Here is a 22410-nt window from a genome sequence, read left to right as displayed (position 1 = left end):
AGGCTGCGATTATAGACAGATAAACATGGTCTATATGTGCATTAGGAGAAATGGTTGTTATGCTGTTCAGTGCATGAGAAGGGCTCATGGGCTCTTGATATTTGTGAGCAGTTCACATGCACTGTGAAAAAAGTAATGCAGGTTTAAGTATTTGCACGATCCCAAACATCAGTAAACCCCTACAAGTTATTATACAATTTTACAAACATGGCACAGTATAACAGAAAGGAAGGAGATGACAGAATTTCACAAGATGCAGAACATCACAAACTGTCAAATACACACTGCACTTTCATTGTCAAAATAAAAGCCCCAGGTGAAGTAAACAGGACAAACATATCTTACTTGGATATAAAATGAATCTAATCCTCAACATCCATCCATCCATCCATCCATCGTCAACCGCTTATCCTGTGTACAGGGTCGCGGGGGGCTGGAGCCTATCCCAGCTAACATTGGGCGAAAGGCGGGGGACACCCTGGACAGGTCGCCAGTTAATCCTCAACATAATAATGATTATTCAGTATTATATTATAATTATAAACTTAACTGCATCCCACAGTAATAATTTAGTATTATGCAATATTCAAATTGAAGTATGATCTCTCAGAAAAGTAATAGCATACATTTCCTCAACAAACCTTCAAGTATGCCAAGTATGAGCAATAGTAATTGTGATGCTTGCCTTAGTAGACACTACTAATTATGCACTGCAAACCAAAATAGTCTTTATTAGATAACCAAAGATGATCAAGTGCCCTTAGGAAAGAGAATAGCAGATGTGACATGCCTTATTTCCTGAAGGCTGACCAAGGTGCTCATTCTGCTCCGCATCAAACTAATTTCACGATCCTTCGGGGCTGCACAATTAATTAAAATAACATAAATGTAGTGATATTGTCATATAGTATATATGTTTTATTACCTTTTTTGTGGGAAATACCAAGGAATTTTTAAAAGTACCTTGGAGTACCATGTACATCCCATGGTATAGTGTTAAGGTAATCTTAAAGTCCTTTTCCACCATCAGGCCGAATGGTTCCAAGCACAGTTAGGAACGGTTCCAGTATAAATTTCCACTTCCACACAGTTCTATAAGACTACAAACCATTCCCGGCCTGGAATTCTCAGCACGGATAGCTAACCATACTATAGATAGAAAACCATGCTAGCGAAACTTCTTTATTGACATAGCAAGTCACGATTGGTCACTGGCTCGCTCACTCACTCCATTCCAATTCAGATTTTGCAGTACCACAGTGGAGAACAAAAAAAAAAAAAAACATTTCACCATGCCAACAAACCCAGAACCTCATTGTTCCTCAACTTGAACCGTTCAGCCTGATTGTGGAATAAAATACTATGGTATATATCAAATATCATACACTGTATCAAGATTTTACTATCTTATAGTAAATTTTACTATCTTATAATATCAATGTACAATATCAGCGTGCAAGCGAGGGAAAGAAAGCGTTCCAGCGCTGTACTTTTTAGTGAGGGACACTACGAGTAAATAATTTTGAGGACGTGCTCTAAGAAAGGAGCTAGATCTGAATCAAGCCTGACACTGTCTTAGACAAGGATTATGAACTGCAAAGCAGATAAGGAACACATTAGCAATCCCTGTCATACTCTGTGGATAAACAGGGATAGTCTGATCTCAGGGGGCATTAAGGAGATGATAGGATGGGGACAAAATATCTGGTGAAAATATAGTCTCTCCAAAAGCGGAGGAACAAGCACTGGAGACAGGGAACCAAAGGTGTTGATTCTAGAAACTGATTCTAACTCAAACACTCATGCCCAAACCCAGCACATAGAACAGCAGAGAATATTTGTGTATAGCCACAAACCAGACTTTGACCAGACTTTCAAGGGATGTTGTTAAAGGTTCTGCAAGTGATTTTATGAAATACCATGCATAAATGTTTCTACTACTTGACCGATATCACTAATATCGCTCAACCCAAATCCTAATCAGCAACAAATGTGGAGGATGCAGCCCAAGAAACTTCCATTTGAGTGATGGCAAAGAGACTTTCATTAGTTTAAATTCACAGATTCTGTAGCTATGCCACTCACAAACAAGCACACATGGCACATCTTCTGTATTATTGGGCCTGCTTTTAGCCATTTATTTGAAATCCACTGTTTCTTTTGCTTCTGCCAACATTCAGTTGGATAAAATAGCAACAGCTCATGGAGAGACTTTGACATTTATGAATTATAGCCTCAGGCACATCGTTATGATTTTATATTTCTCTCAAAGGCAGTGATTATATAGAGGGAAAGTAGCAGAGGAAAGCAGAATGGTTTACTTCAGACTGACACTCCTGTGAGGAGAAAAACGTGAGAGAGTGAGAGTCTGGACAAGAGAGAGAGAGAGAGAGAGAGAGAGAGAGAGAGAGAAAGAGAAAGGGTAGCGTGCAAGGGAGGGAAAGAAAGCGTGAAAAAAAAAACTTTTAAGTAGTGTCCTTAGGCGAGGAACAGTGTTAAGTGTTCCCTTCGATTTCAAAGTGGGAATGAATGGTTGATTCTCTTTGAAAACTGAGTTGCCATGGCAACTGAGCCTTTATTTCATATTTGCCGGCACAGGTAGCTAAACAGCAGACGTGAGGAAGACGAAGCATTCAGACCACAGAGGAGTTTACCAACCGGCGGTAGACCAGGTTCGAAGACAAACATGCTTTAACCACCTCGTGCCATTCTTTTGTATCTACCGTACATCCTTTTCTCATTTCATCTCCAACAACAGATCAATTATTTAGCTTTCAACCAATATAGGCAAGACTTGCAGGTTTGAAATACAGTGCATAAGTCATAGAGACCAGTTTTATTATAAATGTATGATGTTTTTTGTCATTTTGGAGCTTGACCACTCCAGTTCTCATTCACTTTCATTATACAGAAAAAAGTGTCCAGGAAATGCTTTACCTTTTGCGTTCCACAGAAGAAATAAAGTCATACAGGTTTGGTAAGACATGCGAATGTGAGTATATTAAAACATAAATGCCATTTGTGGGTGAACAAATCCTTTAAAATAACTAAAACAATTTTTTTTTCAAAAGAAGTGTGGTGTGACAGCAGCTGTAATCTCAAGTGATGTTCTCACCATGGTTTACATCATCGGCTTGCTTTATAAATATACAATATGCTAAATATACCTGGGCTTCAGTGACAGGGGATGTTAGGTGAATATATAATGACAGTAATATGCATGGGGGTGGGGGACAGGAAATACCAGATGTCCATCTGCGTCATTAGTAAAAGAGGGTTTTGGGTGGGTTTAACAGGCCGGTTTAATGAGGTGAGAGAGAGGATGGGGGATGTGTCAATGTAATCGATAGGAGAATTAACACATTGACATGCAGACTGTTTACTTTCAGCCATTTTCTCTGCACAATTAAGCGCCTGAGATCAGCAAGTCAACTATGATTAATCCTGGGGTAGCTCCACTGTCTCCCTCTATTTGTACTTAAAATATCAAGGCCTGTGATAACGTGTTTGTATCTGCGTGTGTGTAGACTTATCGGAGTATGATAGGTGTGAATGAGAATGTATACATTTTATCATCATGGAGTTGATGCAGTTTCAATTGCTGTTGGTTTGGGTTTGAGGGCATTTTGGGATTGAAGCCATTAGGGATTGATTCCATTTGGGGTTGATGTTGTTTTGGGGTTGAACCATTAGGGGTTGATTTAATTTGGGGTTGAAGCCATGAGGGGGTTGATGCCATTTTGGGGTTGATGCCCTTAGGGGTTGAAGCTGTTTGGGTTGAAGCCATTAGGGGTTGGTGCTGTTTTGGGGTTGAAACCATTTGGGGTTGAAGCTATTAGAGGTTGATGCTGTTTTGTAGTTTATGCCTTTTGGGTTTGATTCCGTTTTAGGGTTGATGCCAGTAGGGGTTTATGCAATTTTGGGGTTGAAGCCATTAGGGATTGATGCCATTTGGGTTTGAAGCTGTTTGGGGTTGATGCTGATTTTGGATTGAAGCTGTTTGGTTTGACTGACAACACTCTGGAATTTGGAGAACTCAATTCTAACAGATGGACTGGCCTGGGAAGTCCCTTCATTTCCTTTCTATTTCTCCATCCCCCTCTCTACATCTCCTTCTGATTCATTCAACCATCAGCGGCTCACTCCTTGGCATCCAACGACTAATCTCTCTCAGCTTCTTGGCAACATCAGATTAGTTGCTTCCGATAAGCATTTCCCGTAAATGTAACTTTAGATCCAGGATTAGCTGCCAGTGATTCAATAAAGAAATTTTATTTTGTATAACAGTAAATGTTGGTTTTGCAGTTTGGTAAAGGACAGTGTGTGATGCAGTGTTATCGAAAGAGCCAAATTATCCCTAAGGGAAGAGGTTATTATATGTGTTCACAAATTAGCATAATAAAGACTCACCTCTGCCATTTTGGCAAGCTCGGTCCAATCAGCTTTGTTGTAGCTGCACATTATGCTGGATATGACAATCTATCGTGGAGAGAAGACAGAGAGATAAAGAGAGGCGATTTCAGCATGGACAGAATTCAGGAAGGGGTTGTCTTTGTCTTACCTTGTGACCTTTAACAGGGCCCATTTCATTGTGCAAGGTTTTGCCATCAAGGTCCCATTTCGGCACGTTATACAATGGATCTGAGAGCCATTATCTTGTCTTTAAAAAGCAGCTGCCTTCATTTTTCAACCCTCAAAGTCACAAAATCAATATTTATAATTCACATGACCAGGACAAATCCACTGTTGCACTGCCATTATTAAAACAGTATCAAGCCCCAGAGCGGGGTGTGAGATAAGAGCATTTGCTGGATTAGCCTGTGCTGCTTGCTGTTTTTTTTTTCCTTCGGACACACAATAAGCCAGTCATAAAACAGGTTATGGAAGGCCTGTCTCTCGAACACAACCAGGTTTTCATTAATAACAGACATAAAAAGCTTTTTAAATGCAGGCAAACTGCACCAAATGCTGGGTTATAATAGTTTCGATTTTGTATTTTTTTATATATATATTTTATTGTTGATTTGTGTAACGTGTGGACAGTATCAAGAAACTCGATCTGCTCATCTGGTCGTAAAATCTCCCCCTCTCCCTTTCCTCACATTAAAACATTAGCCTGGCTCCAAAAATGTCTACAAGATAATGGTCACTAAAAGACCTTTGTCACATTAAGTGCCTAAGATGCTAAACAGAAACATCTCTACGTCACTCCGGTAACTGCATAGGCACCCGACTACCCCCTTTGTCAGTCACGAAATGCCAGGGGATGGAGAAATGCTGAAAAGAAAATACACATTTTCTGCATTGAACACATACATTTTTGTGATAGTTTTTGTGATCATAGGATGTATTCCTGTGTTGTATGTAGGTCCAAATGTTATATTAACCTAGTTATGATTCTCGAGTTATGATTAGGGTAACTTTGGATGCTGACATCCAAGTTAAAGTAGGTATCACTATTGCATATTGTGTATATATCAATTAATATCTGCAAACCCCATCTGTTTGGTATTGAAATTATCCTCTCTTTTTGCCTCAATTTATGGTGTATAGGATGTTACTATAAAATGCATTATACTACTTTTACCATACTTTGGTGTAGAGCAGACCACCTTAGAACATGCAAATAAGCTGTGAAGGGGAACAAAGGAAGAATTTTCCAGCTAAAAGTTGGCACCCATGTTTGGTCATTTTAAAGAAGATGGGTTTGAACTGATTTGGCTTCAAGATACCTCTGTGCAAGAATATCGTTGCTCATTTTTCTCTTGTGAGATGGGGATCTCTCCCTTGTGAGACAAACACTTTTCCTGACTCTCCGGAAACTTGCTTCCAAGTTAACTTCGTTCAAACTTCCAACTGATCTCCAGACGAATCCAACGAATGCTTCAGCTCACAAACTCACAGAGAATCTCCGTTTTCCAGATGCATCCGGACTCTTGTTCAGCACTTAAGACAATGCAAGTAACCGTTTTATAAAATGTAGACTCGTCATTAAGCTTGGACTTTGATTTTGATTCTCTGATGGTTCTCAAAGTTTATTGTTAACTTATTGTAAATCTTGCCATTCTTTGGTCTTTTCTCTCTCTTTCTTTACTTTTCTGTATTCTGTATGTGTATATATATATTCCTTGTTTAAGTTTAGTTGTATTTACCTGTATTTTCATTTATTAAACTCATTATATCCATGCTTGACTGTCTCTGTGTTTGCGGCTCACAACTCAAAGTCACTTAAACGTTTGATCAGGCTATGCTTTTATACTGTTAGTACCAGTGGCGGCTGCTGGTCTTTCAAAGAGGGGAAGCTCATTTTCGGCCTACATTATAAACTTATTTACCCTATTTTTTGCACTAAATCAATCTTAGGTGTTGATCTGCCCTGCTGTTTAATTCTAATTTTTTCCTTGTAAGGAAGACTTTCAAATGGCTTCGCCAAAATCAAGTCGACAATATTAGCACCGTCTGCCATCGTGCGCAGTTTCACCCGTACGACGCTAGCCTAGCCTACTGTATGAATGAATGAATGAACGAACGAACGAACGAACGCTCTAAAACAAAATATATTAAACTTGGTAAAACTGAAACAAGGACTGTGGTGTATAATTGTGTGAAATGTATTATGCAAATTGACTAGCAATTTCGCCAAACAAATATAAAGAAATAGGTTGCAGCAGTTTGTCTTTCGACTACACTTGAGAAATCCGCGATGGGACTGAGCGCGAAATAGCTTCAGTGACTTCTTATAGTACAGATTCGCTGTCAATCAAAAGGAGATGCAGTCCTTCGACAGATCCTCCAATCATCACGCTGAAGCCCGGAGTCCGGGCCAGCCCACTCCTCATTCACCCCCAGAGACGCTGAGCGTCCGTGGGCGGGACATAATCGCAGCATTTATCCAATGACCGTCTATTTTCGGAGCACTGAAAAAACTGTTCAGAGCAGCCCCATTGAAGTCAATGGACGCTCGGCTTCAACAGGGAAATGCACTGACGCTACGGGAATGTATGAGAAGTAAATCGAGTCAGCCGACCTGCTATATGTAATGTAGCTGATTCTGAACGAACTCGTCTTCGAGATGAACGTGTTCTAACACATTTTTAGTCAATAAATTGTTTACACAATAGTACATATTTGACCATTATTTTTTTGACATTATAGGGGAAGCTGAGCTTCCCTTGCAGTCTTAAAGAAATCCCCAACTGGTTAGTACTATATAGAATAAGAAAGTTGTACTTATTGGCCAGAAGAATAATCTTTCTTAAGAGTTGATAGAAGAGTGTACTGTCTGTTCGGTGGAGTTAAAATTAATTCTGCTAAAATTGATTCTGAAAGCTGATAATCAGTTTGTACCATTGTACTTAATTATCTATCTATCTATCCATCCATCCATCCATATATATATAGAGAGATTTCCCTTTTGATCTAATTTGCTACATTTGTATTTTCAATTCAGGTTTTTTTTTTTTTTCAATCCATGTTATCACTCTCACTCTAATGTTAGTTTTTCCCTAGTGTTTCCCAGATTGTTTAGTTTTAGTTTTTCAGTATATTTAGTGTTTTTTTTCTCATTTTCTGATATAACTGACATAATTTAAACATTTTAAACTAAAATGGCGACTGAGGATAACATTCTGCCTAACATCTATTATTTTCCACGGAAGAACATCAGGAAACAACATCAGGGTGAGTATTCAATTACATAATTTAAATTTTGGGGTAAACTATCCCTTTTGTTAACTATTTAGCAAATGTAACTATATCTTAGTTTGTGAGACATGAAAATGGATTTTAGTAAAATTTTCCAATGCTGTTTTAATTTTAATTTCAGTTAACAAAAATGTCTTCATTTAGTTTTAGTTTTCGTTAATAAATATAACATTGTTCTAATTCTCCAGAGATGGACATTCTGCCCACACTTGTTGGTGAAAAGACTAGATACCAAGTCCACATTTTAGCAAACAGAGTCCCTCAACTTGATTTTTCTCCAGGAAAAATTTAACCATGTTAACAGCATATGTGGCCACACTCCATTATGTGCCTAATAGCTGTAGATATGTCGTAGAAAAAACCTGCAATGAAGGCCACCCTATCTTGTGTTACTTTGTCCAGCAATGCTATTACATCTAAACTCTTGTCTAATCAGATGTCCATGACTTACATTTCGCGATGATGAGGAGGGGGTGAGAGCACAGGATTGGAAGAAGATTGGTCATAACAACAGGAGAACAGGAGTCCGAGGAGACTCAGAGAAAACTGATTTCATGGGAGGATATTAAACTTGGAGGCTGTGTTGTCCCCCCGGGACAAATTTCCGCTAGATATAAATCTCTCGGGCATTACGCTTTTCCAAAAGCAGCAAGCTGTTAGGTGCTAAGCTTAGTCCACCTACACGAGAGCACAAAATATTGCCAAGTTTAGGAGGCAAATAAAGTTAAGCACTCTGACATTTACCGCCAAGATTTACTGTACAACAGTGACATATAAGTGATATTTGATACACCCTGAAATAGTGTTTGGTAATATTACCATAAACCTTGAGCCCCTGGAGAGCAACAGTGGGGTTGCTAAAGGAGATGCAGATATCAACACTGCAGACTTCATTTCTAGTATTATACGGTGATGCATGTAGTCTGTTTTGATTTGGGCTTGACCCCCCCACACACACATTAACAAGTGCCGAGGCTTCAGGGTTCGAGGACAGGATTGTGGGATTACCTGGTTATAAGCTCTATAACTTCCCTCCCAGCTACCGCCTCCAATGCCACCTTACACTCTAACAATGTGTCTCCATGGAGATCAGTCATCTGGAGGTGTGAAGCGATGACTCCTGCCAATTTCCTAACACTGCACTGTGACCATTTCCTAATAATGGGGAAAAAATGTAAGCACTGATAAAAGCAAGCTATAATTTGTCCGAATTCTGAACCACACATACTGAACATAGTAGCTATCTAAAGATGTTTGAGGTTGCATGGAAATATTTAAGGGATAATTCACCCAAAAATTAAGATTCTGTCATTATTTACTCACATAAATATGACTTATTCATATGACTTTCTTTTCTGCAGTGGAACACAACAGGAAAACTTATGCAGAGTATTTGCCTCAGTCACCATTTGCATTCATTGCATCTTGTTTTCCAATTAATGAAAGTAAATAGTGACTGAGGCTCTCTCGTTGTGTTCCACTGAAGAGAAAAAGTCATACAGGTATGGAACAACACTTTTGGTATCCCTTTTAGTTTGTTTTGGAATGGAAAGAGAGTCTATTTTTCTGCAGTATGACAGTGCTGGGAACTACAGAACTCTGAATGTTCGGGCAGTCTGACCTCTCCTCTCATGCTGACATATTTAATAACAGAAACCATCATCCACGAAACAACACACTCAGCTTGTTAAAGCATTCACTGAAGTGACAATAGGTACCACAGACAAGTGTTGCGAAAGCTGCAGTGGAAGTTACTTATATTAAAGCTAATTCAATTATAGTGTTGCTACACTTTTGAAAATAAGTTTAGCTACACTACAGGCTACTAATATAAAGTAGCTAACTTTATCAAAGCAATGTAAAGGGGTGGGGGGAGGGGCAACTATACATTTGTGATTATACAGCAATCAAGTAATTCGATATAGTAAATCTTGAAATAACATAATTGGCAGAGTACAGAACTTTGTGCCACCAAATCAGCTCTGACCCGTCAAGGCATGGACTCCAAAAGACCTCTGATGGTGTCTTGTGGTATCTGGCACCAAGATGTTAGCAGCAGATCATTTAAGTCCATGGATCAGACTTGTTGGTCCAGCACATCCCATAGATGTTCAATCGGATTTGAGATCTGGGGAATTTGGAGGCCAAGTCAACACCTTGAACTCTTTGTCATGTTCCTCGAACCATTCCTGAACAATTTGTGCAGTGTGGCAGGGCGCATCATCCTGCTGAAAGATGACACTGCCATCAGGGAATACCGTTGCCATGAGGGGGTGTATGTGGTCTGCAACAATCTTTAGGTAGGTGGTACGTGTCAAAGTAACATCCACATGAATGCCAGGTCCCAAGGTTTGCCAGCAAAACATTGCTCAGAGCATCACACTGCCCACGCCAGCCTGTCTTCTTCCCATAGTGCATCCTGCTGCCATCACTTCCCAAAGTAAATGATGCACACGCACCTGGCCATCCACATGATCTACAAGAAAATGTGATTCATCAGAACAAGCCACCTTCTTCCATTGATCCATGGTCCAGTTCTGATGCTCACATGCATGCCCATTGTAGGCACTTTCGGCGGAGGAATGTGGTTTAGCATGGGCACTCTGACCAGTCTGTGGCTACGCAGCCCCATACACACCAAGCTGTAATGCACTGTGTGTTCTGAAACCTTTCTATCATGGCCAGTGCTAAGTTTTTCAGCATTTTGTGCTACAGTAGTTCTTCTGTGGGATTGGACCAGACGGGCTGGCCTTCGCTCCCCACACGCATCACTGAGCCTTGGGCGCCCATGACCCTGTCGCTGAATCACCGGTTGTCCTTCCTTGGACCACTTTAGGTAGGTACTAACCTACTGCATAGTGGGAACACCCCACAAGACCTGCTATTTTGGAAATGCTCTGACCCAGTCGTCTAGCCATCACAATTTGGCCCTTGTCAAAGGCCCTCAGATCCTCACGCTTGCCCATTTTTCCTGCTTCCAACACATGAAATTCAAGAACTGATTGTTCACTTGCTGCCTAATATATCACACCCCTGAACAAGTGCCTTTGCAATGGCATAATAAATGTTATTTACTTCACCTATCAGTGGATTTAATGTTGTGGCTGATCAGTGTATATATATTATATATATATATATATACATTCTGAAAAAATACATTCTGATAAATCGTGAAAGATATTTGCATATGCATATTATATATACTGTATACACAATGCTGTGAATTGATTTATTGAGACATTCTGAATTACAGAAATCATCAACAAACTCCCTTCACAAATATATTGTGAATATTCAATTTATTGCTTAGACCTTACACACACATACACAAATATGCATTTAATCTTTTGTTTGAATAAAGTTTTAAGGGACCAAAGCATATCTCAGCTCAGTCAGGGTCCTTAAAAGGAGATTCTCTCTCTTTTCTCAATTCACTTTGTTTCAGAGCAAACCGATGCATCGTTTCTGCTTTCATCCTCAGTACAAAAGCCGCCCCAGCAAATGCTGGGCATCACTTCCATTAGAACAGCTCCATGATTGCTGTAACAAAGTCCTGCAGAAATCAATTAATCCCTTCATATATCTTGAGTACAAAAAGAAACCAAGATACAGAATCTTAGAAGTGAACAAATGAGTTGTTATTTTGTTCTTTTAGTAAGCATATGCTGATCTTGCTGTACCAATACGATAGCAGAATAGTAATAATAATAATAAAAAAATGTACTTATGGATGAAGCTAGCTCACATCATAAATATTAGAATTTCATTAACACACATCATATTACTATGAATAATAAATGGAATAATGAGAAATTAATATTGAAATCATATTCAAATGTTATGATTGAAAGCCAAACCACAGAGGAACAATTGAAAATAACTAGCAACCACAGACAGTCCAATGTGGATTTCATCAAAGATGAAGAACTCCTCCCATACATTGACAATGAGATTACAAATGACAATATTCTGTCCTCAACATGTTGAAAAGAACATATTTATGTTCTATCATGTAGACATAACACCAACAGCAGATGCTTTGTTTATAGTCATTGAATTCTAAATTTGTGCTGTTCAAATATTCATATTTTCGTCTTACACTGCTTGATTAAGTGTCAAGCGGAAATCTACATCTCATATATGTGGAGTTTTTGTCCTAACCAGATGTAACCATCAACAGTGGTACGCGGCAAGACATTTTAATGGACTTTAGGACTTGTTTCCTTATATTTAACATCATTCGAACAGAATGATGATGTGTACTTTTAAAAAATTCACTAGACACATAATTGCTAGCGCATGGCATTGTTTTAGCTGTTTTTCTCACCAGTGGTGGTTAGCATGTTGTGCTGTCTAGCCCTAACGTAAGTTTTGTTATGTGTGCCGCCATTTCGAGAAATACTGGATTGAGTAGCACGAGTCATCCCGTTCTGTGCTCTCCTGACACTGAAGCACAAACAGGAAGCCTGCTGGACTCGTGCAAACTTGCATGCTCTAGAGATAGCGTGCACGACAATCGCATAAAACACAGATGTGCATCTCAGATGAGAAGCATATTTACAACTCTAGATATAAGGCATTGAAATTTTACTTAGGCGGCCTGAAATTTCACTTGGGCGGCTTCTGATAAATTGTAAATAACTGAAAACCCTGTTCTTCAATTCTCTCAGTCTCAGTTGAAGCCGAGACTGAGATGCCTTCCTCCTCCTTTTCTCTGACAACATGATGTACGTACGTGTACGTGTATGCTGTGCACATTTCTTGCCATGTGGTAGCGATTTTGAAACATTTCGACCGTTTTATTTTAAACATAGTATTAGTACCATTATTAGTACCATTTTTACAGTGATGTATTCTGATGCTGACGTGATCGGGGGCGAAAATCTCATCAAAATGTTGGGGGAATAAACATAACAATTCTCAAGAGCAATTTTTGAAGGGGACACCAAGGAGTTTTTTGTTGTTGCCCCATTTGCATTCGTATTATTTTATTTCTTAAACAATTATTTTAAGAATATATCATTATATTATTTACAATACACATATTTTAATGATATTTTAGGGGGGGTACCCCGCGATTTCCGCCTATGGACGTGATGTTAGGGGTCATTTAGACTGAATGCGTTCTTATGCTAAAAAGATGTAGTGCAACAAATGAAACAGAATTGAGGTGAATTGAGACACACTCTTTTTTAAAAAACTTTTTAACTTTAAGTTTTTTTAACTTGACAAATGCTTCTGCACCAGATGCTGCAAAACAGCGAGACACTGCACAATGGTCAAACACGTCCATCCAGCAAATATTACAAAACTAGTGGAAAGTGCACAAAATTATATTATTTATTAATATTATTTCTTAGGAACACCTGTACACCTACTTAGTCATGCGATTATCTAATCAGCCAATCATGTGGTAGCAGTGCAATGCATATAATCATGCAGATATAGGTAAGGAGATTCAGTTAATATTCACATCAACCGTTAGAATGGAGCAAAAATGTGATCTCAGTGATTTTTACCGTGGCATGATTGTTGATGCCAGGCAGGCTGGTTTGAGTATTTCTGTAACTGCTGATCTCTTGGGGTTTTCACGCACAACTGTCTCAAGTGTTAACACAGAATGGTGCCAAAAACAAAAAACATCCAGTGAGCGGCACTTCTGGGGACAGAAACATCTTGTTGATGAGAGAGGTCAACAGAGAATGGCCAGAGTGCTTTGAGCTGACAGAAACGGTAACTTAAGATAATTGTAGTAAGCAGAATAGCATCTCAGAATGCACAACACATTGAACCTTGAGGTGAATGGGCTACAACAGCAGAAGACCACATTGGGTACTTTATTTGGACCATAGTGCTTCTATTAAAGTGTTCGGTGAGGGAATGTTCATAGTGAATGGCCCCTTACAATGACACAGCGAGTTTTTAAAAACAGACAATCAATCAGAAACAGCTATTAAGAATACAGAGGGTGTACATATGTACAGTGTTAAATCCCGAAACCTGTGTTCCTTGGATGAATTAATAACCCAAGGTAAATATTGGCCCCATTCACTTCAATTGTAAGTGCCTCACTGTTACCTCTTTTTTTGCTTTTTTAAAGAAAAGGAGGGAGAGGCTGAAATTTTCTTTTGTGGTAATCAACATTATACCACAAATGATGTTGACTGAGCTTAACTTGTATTAAACCCGGTACAATCCGTTATCAATTTCAAGTGTGAAAAGCCTTGTCACGTAAGAGGGACAAATTACATAGTCATGAAAGTCAGCTTTGAGTTCCGTCACGCTTTAGCACCAGTAGGCAGTGGTCACTGATCAGCTCGAAGTTGAGAAAGGAGCCCTGCACGGGAACGAAGAGTGGACCGGAGGTCATTTCATGAACAATGCACAGAGACACATTGGTCACCAAATCCTGCAATGAAAAAATGAAGCCATTGGTACAGACAGTTTTGGATTAGAGCAGAACTGTTTCACTTTACTGTACATATCATTCTAACAAGACTTCATGTTGCATATGTGACCTCGCACCACCTTCATTAATGGCTAATAATTCCCTTACTTTCAGGCCTACACAGTAGTCAGCACATGCACTCTGTCAATTGCACAGGGCTCCTACCCAATGGAAGCCCTTGCTATAAAATATGTTCTGCGGCTATAATTTCCGAGTAAAACAACATAAAGAAGACAATTATGGCCATATTCTACAGAAATTCATGACACAAATTCAATAGTGTTATTTCTCCTTCTCTCCCAGGGGGCTTTTAAGTGGAGCTAAATTCATATTTAATCATACATGTTTGAAATTCTGCCATGCAGAAGGGAAAATGAAGTCTACTTGAACCACAAAAAGGCTGAGGTTTTTACATTACAAAATAAAGTAATTCATCCACCCATTCACACTATTATTTCCTTTTTCTCACACCTCCCTGACTAGATTTTGTACATGTGGCTCGTCTTGCCAGGTGCCAAGGTGCCCACGAGCTATGATAGATGTTCTCGGTTCTACATTAAACTGTACATGAAAATTCATCTCTTGGCATAAGATCCCTATGTATTCCCTACCAAACTGCCATAATATCCATCACTGATTAGATGTATAGTGTACAGGTCATCTCGCCTGGAAAGTAATTTGTCCACACAGAAAATTAGAGGCCTGGCTAACGAAGCTGGCAGGGATGCTAGGATCATGCCGTCAGGTGAACTGTAATGGCTTTGGCAGATCGCAGACCACAGCCAAAACATTTCGAATTCAAGATAACTGTGGAATGAGTGTATGAACACAGTTCAGACTCTGAACCGGACGTCAGAGTCCCAAGCTGGTTTATGTTGGTTTGGTGCTTGTCTAGCTGCTGGATCAGCATAGCATGGTATTCTGTCCATTTTCTTGTCTGTTTTTTTGCCCATGCAATACGACTTGAAATGTAATATTATGGTTTACGGTTTCATCAAATCCCTAACCATGTGTATGAGCAACAGTATTACTGATGCTTGCCTTAGTATGCACTACTAATTAAAGACAATGAGGGAGTAGTTTTAATCCATTGTGTCTAAGACCATGGAGCTAAGGGGGGCAAAAGGGTTCAGGAGTAACATCTTTTCTCTTGCTTTGAAAATTGAACTGATAAACTTAGCTTAACAAACAAAAGGGAGTGACAGCTTAATCCTTTAAACTCTGATAAACCATCCATCATAATTTAACAGTGTGAGGGAGCAATTTGCATATCCTAATTAGAACCTACATCTTTACAGAAACATTTTAATAATAGCACTCAAACATTTGACAACATTTGAACACTTTACAAGCCTTGTAGACATGAGACTTTTGTTGCTAATTTGATCTAATTGGCATAAATTTGATTTGGAATAGTGGGACCCAAATGGGAGTAATAAATACATATACATATATATATATATATATATATATATATATATATATATTGTATTAGATATTGCTATTCATTATGCATTTAGGTTTTATATATTTTATATAATTGGATTGTTCTGATTTGAAAGAGCAGATATACTGTAGTGTGATCGTGCATCATCTGAATTCTGTGTTAATGTGGTCAATTGTTAATTAGGTGATAGTTGGAATTAATAGGTAAAAAAAAATTATTCCGATTATTAATAAAACATTTAAATATTTATGGAACATTGGTGTCTTCTATCATAAAAGTAATAATAATAAAAAAAACTGAAATGGATTTAGTGTGCATTAGTGAAGTAAATAATGACAACATTTTCAATGGTAAATGACCTCTTTAATAATCGGGTTAAGTTCTATTTGAACCTTGCATCGAGAGTCAGAATCAGTTAGTTCTTCAGAAATATTTAAGCATCTAATTAAGTTCATTAAACTGGCATTGGGCTTCTGTAATTTGTTGAATGAATTCTGATAAGTGACACTTGCATACGGTATATGGTTTATGTTTGTAGATGAAGACATAACCTGTCCTTTAATGAAAATGTTGTGGCCCTCCAGTGAAGACTCTGGAGAATTCACACAGCCATCCCTTGAGCTTGGGGCCAGTCTGTACATCTGTATTTAATGAAGCCGTGACCAGGGATCATTTAGCTGCCGGCGCTTTGGATTATCAGGCGAGGGTGGGTGCAACAAGACATTTAATATTAAGCAACTAGAAACCATGAAAATTACCCAAAGAGAAAGGACAGGCATGCCGAAACAGGTGCTACACACAGCAACGGGAGATAAGACACACAGATGCTCGCCATTCCATTCTCTCCTTGCCAGCATATATCTGAATGCAAATTGGATTTTCAAGATAAGTGCCGATGGACATGAAACGTAAATGCATTTCTCTGCTCAAACTGTAGTGTTAATATGCATGACTGTTGCCAGCAAACCAAAGACAGATAAAACCCTCCAAGGATGGATATGTTGTAGTTGTTTGTTTTGTTCAACGACCTATTGAGCGGTCTGAAAGTCTGAAACCACATTGAAAACGTAAACGTTAAAATAAACTAAGTTTGAGGATTTTGATGTAAAATGAAGAAATATTTAAGATTCTGTCTTAAATATTGTGACATTGAACATGTTAAGTGCTTTTTAATAGAAGTAGATCAGATTTCCTTATTCACAGCAGCGCCATCTTTGATTTTCGACGGGAATGACAACGAGGCTGTGAGGGATAGACGTAGTCTCTTCAATAGGCTGTCCTGCAGTTACAAAACATATTTAAAAAAAAATCCAAGAACATTTAATAGACAAAAAACTCATGACATAATTTGTGGAAACTCCAATGCGATCTAGGAGCTTTATACAGCTTTATACGGTGCGCTCCATTGAAGAGATTGCAGGTTTATCCCTCACAGCCACGTTTTCATTCATATTAAAAATCTAAGTATTGTAAATAAGGTCTATTAAAGTAAAAAAGATGCTATTTGGAACATTCTCAAAACATGCATCATCAAGTTTTGCACAAACTTGAGGAGTCCATGAAAGCTCGAGTACATGATGTCATTTTAAGGCATAAAAAAAGGGATATTCAAAATAGTATGAAATACTGAATTCAAACCTTTCACTTTAAGAAATTAATTATGCTAATAATATAATATTTTTTCAAACTAGAAAACTGCAAATTAGGAGGATATTCACTAATTGTCTCAGACTTTAGGACCCCATGTGGTTGGACACGAGACCATCTTGGTTGTGTGTTGGTTTCTGAAGCTGAAGGGGTTGTTCACACAAACCATGCTCCTGTGATCAGAAACAAAGATGCATAACATAATATAGCTGAAGTGTGTAATTTATAAGCCTTTAGAGTCCCTTAAAAAGAACTGCAAAAATAAACAGTTTTTTAACACTTTCCAGAAAACCCGTCTTCCATTTGTTGCACAGATAGTCCCACCCCAAACTCATTCCACTGGTAGAGCCAGTATTGCTGTGTCGGGCTGGACTGCTGCAAAAACAAACAAAATACATTTTTGATAGTGCCACAGAGCCACACTGTAACACACTTTTAGGTGCAATTCACCTAATGGCTTGACTTTAATAAATAATTTTAACATTGAAAAACTACACACATCATCTATAAAAACACACTTTTCATGGCTCAGCCCACACAATTCACACACAAAAAACAGCAAAGAGCATAGTAATGGTCATTTGACGTCCATCCATCACATACTGTAGAAAAACTACAAAAAACATCACAGATGGAATTCAAGACTGTGTCCTTTCACTAGTGTCACATTTGTAAAAATAATCAGTTTTCAAACAGACTCCAGAAAACCCATCTTCCATTTGTTGTACAAAAAAAATAAAATAAATAACATAGTTTATTCAAACTATACATTTTCTATAAGATCTTGTAGTTACTGTGGATAGAGATTTAATTGTTGGTGACTTCAACATTGACATAGATAACGAAAATGACACATTGGGATTAGCATTTATCGATATTCTCAACTCTCTTAGAGTCAGACAAAATGTGACAGAACCAACTCACAGCCATGATCATACACTAGATTTAATTCTGCCATATGGAGTTTATGTTAATACTATAGAAATTATGCCAAATAGAGCAGTGACATCTAAAGATACCTTCACTAATAATCTCATATCTCATGTACTCAGTAAGCTACAAATTCTAGAATAAATAGTCTTCTCAAGCAGACAAAATTAAAGACAAAAGCTCAGCACCATGGTCACAAAGCAGCTCGGAAACCACAACAATCCTAGGTGTTTATTCAGTAGTGTAGCTAAATTGGTTAGGAATAAAGCCTAGACTGAACCATTCCATCGCAATACAACAGTAATTGGTGATAAAAATAATACCATCAGAAATAAAATTGGAATTATGCAATCGTCTTTCACAGTACCTCAGAAAAAAGTGTATCATAATTTTCCTCATGAGCAACTTCAATCCTTCGCTGTCATAGGTCATGAAGAGCCTGTATGTTAGATCCAATACCAACTAAATCCTTAAAAGAGGTATTCCCTGTAATCTCGTAATCTCTTATTATTATTATTATTATTATTATTATTAACTTCTCACGATCCTTAGTACATGTTCCAAGAAACTTTAAAATGGCAGTTATCAAACCGCTTATTAAGAAGCCACAGCTTGATTTTCATTGTTACATTGGCTACATGTTAAATGCCATATTCATTTTTATAAAAATGTTAACTATGTACAAAGCTTTGAATGGTCTAGCTCCGCAGTACTTAAGTGATCTTCTACCACATCCATCACGTTCAATTCAATCAATCGCAAAATTCTGGCCTGTTAATAGTTGCTAGAATATCAAAATCCACAAAAGGAGGTAGATCCTTATCCTATTTGGCTCCAAAACTATGGAATATTCTCCCTAACACTGTTCAGGACACAGACACACTCCGTTTAAGTCTAGACCAAAGATTCATCTATTTAGCCAGGCATTTATCCATCAACTCACAATAAGGCTGCTTTAGTTAGGTCTGCCAGAACCAGAAACATGGTCTTCAGAGGATGAACTGATGCCAACTCCAATCATAAGACATGGGATAATTCATATGGCACTGCCTGAACATTGGACTAAGGATAGACCTCACAGAAATAACCTTCCGGTTGAACTGCGATGCACCTCAATGATCTCTGTCTGCATCACCTTGGTCTAATGATGGACTACACTCTTAAAATGTAATACATAGACCATCAATTAATTGCCAACACACGCCTTCATCAGCCAACTAACAAAGGACAATTGCATCTATGTGAACTTCTGCAGTTAATCCAGGATGGACTTCAAAGACATTAGTCATTAATCTTACAGTTCATACAAAATCTTTGTTTAAACTGTGTCCCTGAACACTTACTTAATTGACTAATTTTAAACCATGACTTGCACTGCACATAAATAACTAATATTGGCATTATATTCATGATGTTAGCCAGAGGGGAACTGGCCCCCACAGAGAGCCTTGTTTCTCGCAAGGTTATTTTTCTCTATTAACCAACATCTTTTGGAGTTTTGTGTTCCTTGCCACAGTCGCATTCGGCTTGCACAATGGGGTTATTATTTTATACACAATTTACAATCAATATACAATCATACAACACAATGATGACTCTAAGAATTTATCGATATTACAGTTTCATTTTCTGTTATTGCATGGTTTTCTGTAAAGCTGATGTGTGTAATGTAAAGTGCTATACAAATAAAAATGACTTGACTTGGCTTTGTCTCATTTCCCATTGCATGAGTGTTTCTGAGCTAACAATGTTTTATCACAGTAAAAAAGGCTCCTAATCCTCCTGTACAACAAACAGTCTTTCAGAAGCGGACACTTGCAAGAACATCTAATCAAAATGCACCAGGCTATGCCGCTGCGCGCTCACGCTAACATCACAACCCTCGACCACTTTCATCTATCTCTCGCTTGCTCTCTCTTTAGACATGCAGGGGAGATTAAGTGTGGAATATACTGCTCAATGGCCGATAATCCAGCACATTAAACCACAGGCTTGAACTAATAGCATATCAAATGCTTTGCTATTCAGATCCAGCATCTCACGGTAATTGTCTTATTTCAGGAGATCAAAACTACAGGGAAAATTAATGAAGTTCCTTACCACCACTTTGGATTGTAAAGAAAAACAGGAAATACATTTATGTGAGCAATCAGAAAAAAACCCATCAAACAGTGAAAGCAAGGTTAAATCTTTCCTGGTGTTTCTTATTATAAATGTGTTTATCCGAATGCCTAATGGATCATTAAATAAATACAATAGAAATGTGCAAAAACCATTGGTTCTGTATCAGATATCTTTTGGGCCATTGGAGTCATTGCAGGATGGAGCACAGATGAATAAAATAATAAAATCTTGCAGAGCCATAATTACATTGAGTGTCCCCAAGTTAGGGCATTAATCATAAAACAAAAATCAAACCACAACGTGTTCACTTCTCCTGTATACCCAGGCCAACCATTGCAAAAACAAGAGAGAGAGATAGAGATGGAGAAAAAAGAAATATGTACCTTACCTAAAAATTTAAATTCAGTAAACCATAATTTGCTTGTTAGAGATAAAAATTGAAAGATTGAAAATTAAGTTCACAGAGAACATTGTCCAATCCTTGCTTTCATCCTTGCTCTCTTTCCACACATACATTTTGGTCTGTTCTTCACACAACACCAGGCATTGGCTTTAGAAGACATGTTTTGAGAAACACGAGGGTGAGTAAATTAATTTCATTTTTAGGGAAGCAATCCTGTTTTGTCCTTTTTAAAGCTTGACCGCCATAGTTAATATCCACTTTTATTGTTTGAAAAAGAGCAGCCTAGACATTCTGCTGGCTAAATTTTTTTATATTGCTTGAAATGTGTAGCATTTCTTTTTTTCATGTAACATAACATGGATGTTCATTTTTACAGCAACGCTATTTAAGCATTTCCTGGGGTCTTAAATCTTAAAAATTTTCTTTAAGAAACATTTTTAAGAAATAAGAAAAAGGTAGTAAAAATAAGTTAGAAGAAAATACTAGTTAAGACTTATTATTTCTTGAGAATGTTTCAAGAATCCTTGATGTTGCAAGTACAGGAATTTAGATTCAAACACAAACAAAACAGAAAGATCATCGCAAGGGAGTCAAACTCGTGTTAATAGAATTTTGCTTTGGTAAAAAAAAAAAAAGGCTATTTAAGTTTCAAGGCCTCAAGCTGTACAAAACAGTTGTGAAATGCATGCAAGCATAACATTTACTGAAAATTTTAAAATTAATGTTGGTTTTGTGAAAATGTATTAGAATCTCATGCAGTCGATCAAGCCACTGTTGTCATAGTGCATGCTTTTGGAAACTATATCTCTCAAAAGCAAAAACATATACAATGATATAGAGAAGAATAGAAAAAAACTGCACATTTAAAGCTGTTGTAATTATTTCGATGATAAAATATTTTCTCCTACCTCTGTTTAATAAGCCAAGACAACTTTAAGTGACCTGACCAGTCCAACACAGCAGCATTGGCTCAACCAAGGGCATGAGTTCAATGTGGGACTATCTGTTTGGCTGACCAATGGAAGATGGGGGGAGTTTGAGTATGCCGGTTTCAATTAATCCTAGTTCTTTCCTAGTGTGCAATTCTGCATAGAAATTACACACTTCAGCTTAAAATGAAAGCAAAAAAAAAAAAAAAGCTTCTAGAAAAAAAAAAAAGCCTGCAATTTTCATAGGGTGTTGCAGGAACGTGGCTGTAATTCAGAGGAGGGTGTGAGATGAGCTCGCCTGAAAGAGACATAATAAATTAAAGTCAGAACAGAGGATATTAACCCTGTTTGATAAATGAACAGGGATATTGTCTATCAGTTTGTCCATTAGTCCTTTTCACCAATTACTTTTCCGAGAGCATAGCGAAGTCACAAGTGCTGGTCTGTGGGTTCCCTCCTCTAACGCAATCAAAATAACAAGTCTGAAAATTAGACCATGCAATTTATTTGTCACCCTTACCAATAGAGACAAACATTCACTTGGACATACATGTTATAAGATTGAGTATCTAAGCAATGGCTTTGATTCAGTAAACATATTTATTGCCAGGACAAATTCTTAAATAACTGTTGGTAGTTAATGAATGCAATGTCCAGAAGCTTTTTTTAAAAAAACATCAACAGTTTATTTCAAAATGTATATGAAGATATAAGGGAAATTGTATTTTAGGTTAGATGTTCACCCTTTTTAATGACCTTTTTGTATTAAGTATCAAGT

At 37.8% G+C, this 22410-nt stretch overlaps 1 pseudogene; it reads right to left on the bottom strand.

The window, feature by feature from the left end:
- Positions 1-22410, bottom strand: part of LOC127635027 (dihydropyrimidine dehydrogenase [NADP(+)]-like) — a 304510-nt pseudogene that overhangs the window by 118472 nt on the left and 163628 nt on the right.

The sequence above is a fragment of the Xyrauchen texanus genome, chromosome 42, assembly GCF_025860055.1.
Source record: "Xyrauchen texanus isolate HMW12.3.18 chromosome 42, RBS_HiC_50CHRs, whole genome shotgun sequence".
NCBI lineage: Eukaryota > Metazoa > Chordata > Actinopteri > Cypriniformes > Catostomidae > Xyrauchen > Xyrauchen texanus.
The sequence above is the reverse complement of the archived record's forward strand: the minus strand, read 5'-3'. Positions and strand labels throughout refer to the sequence as shown.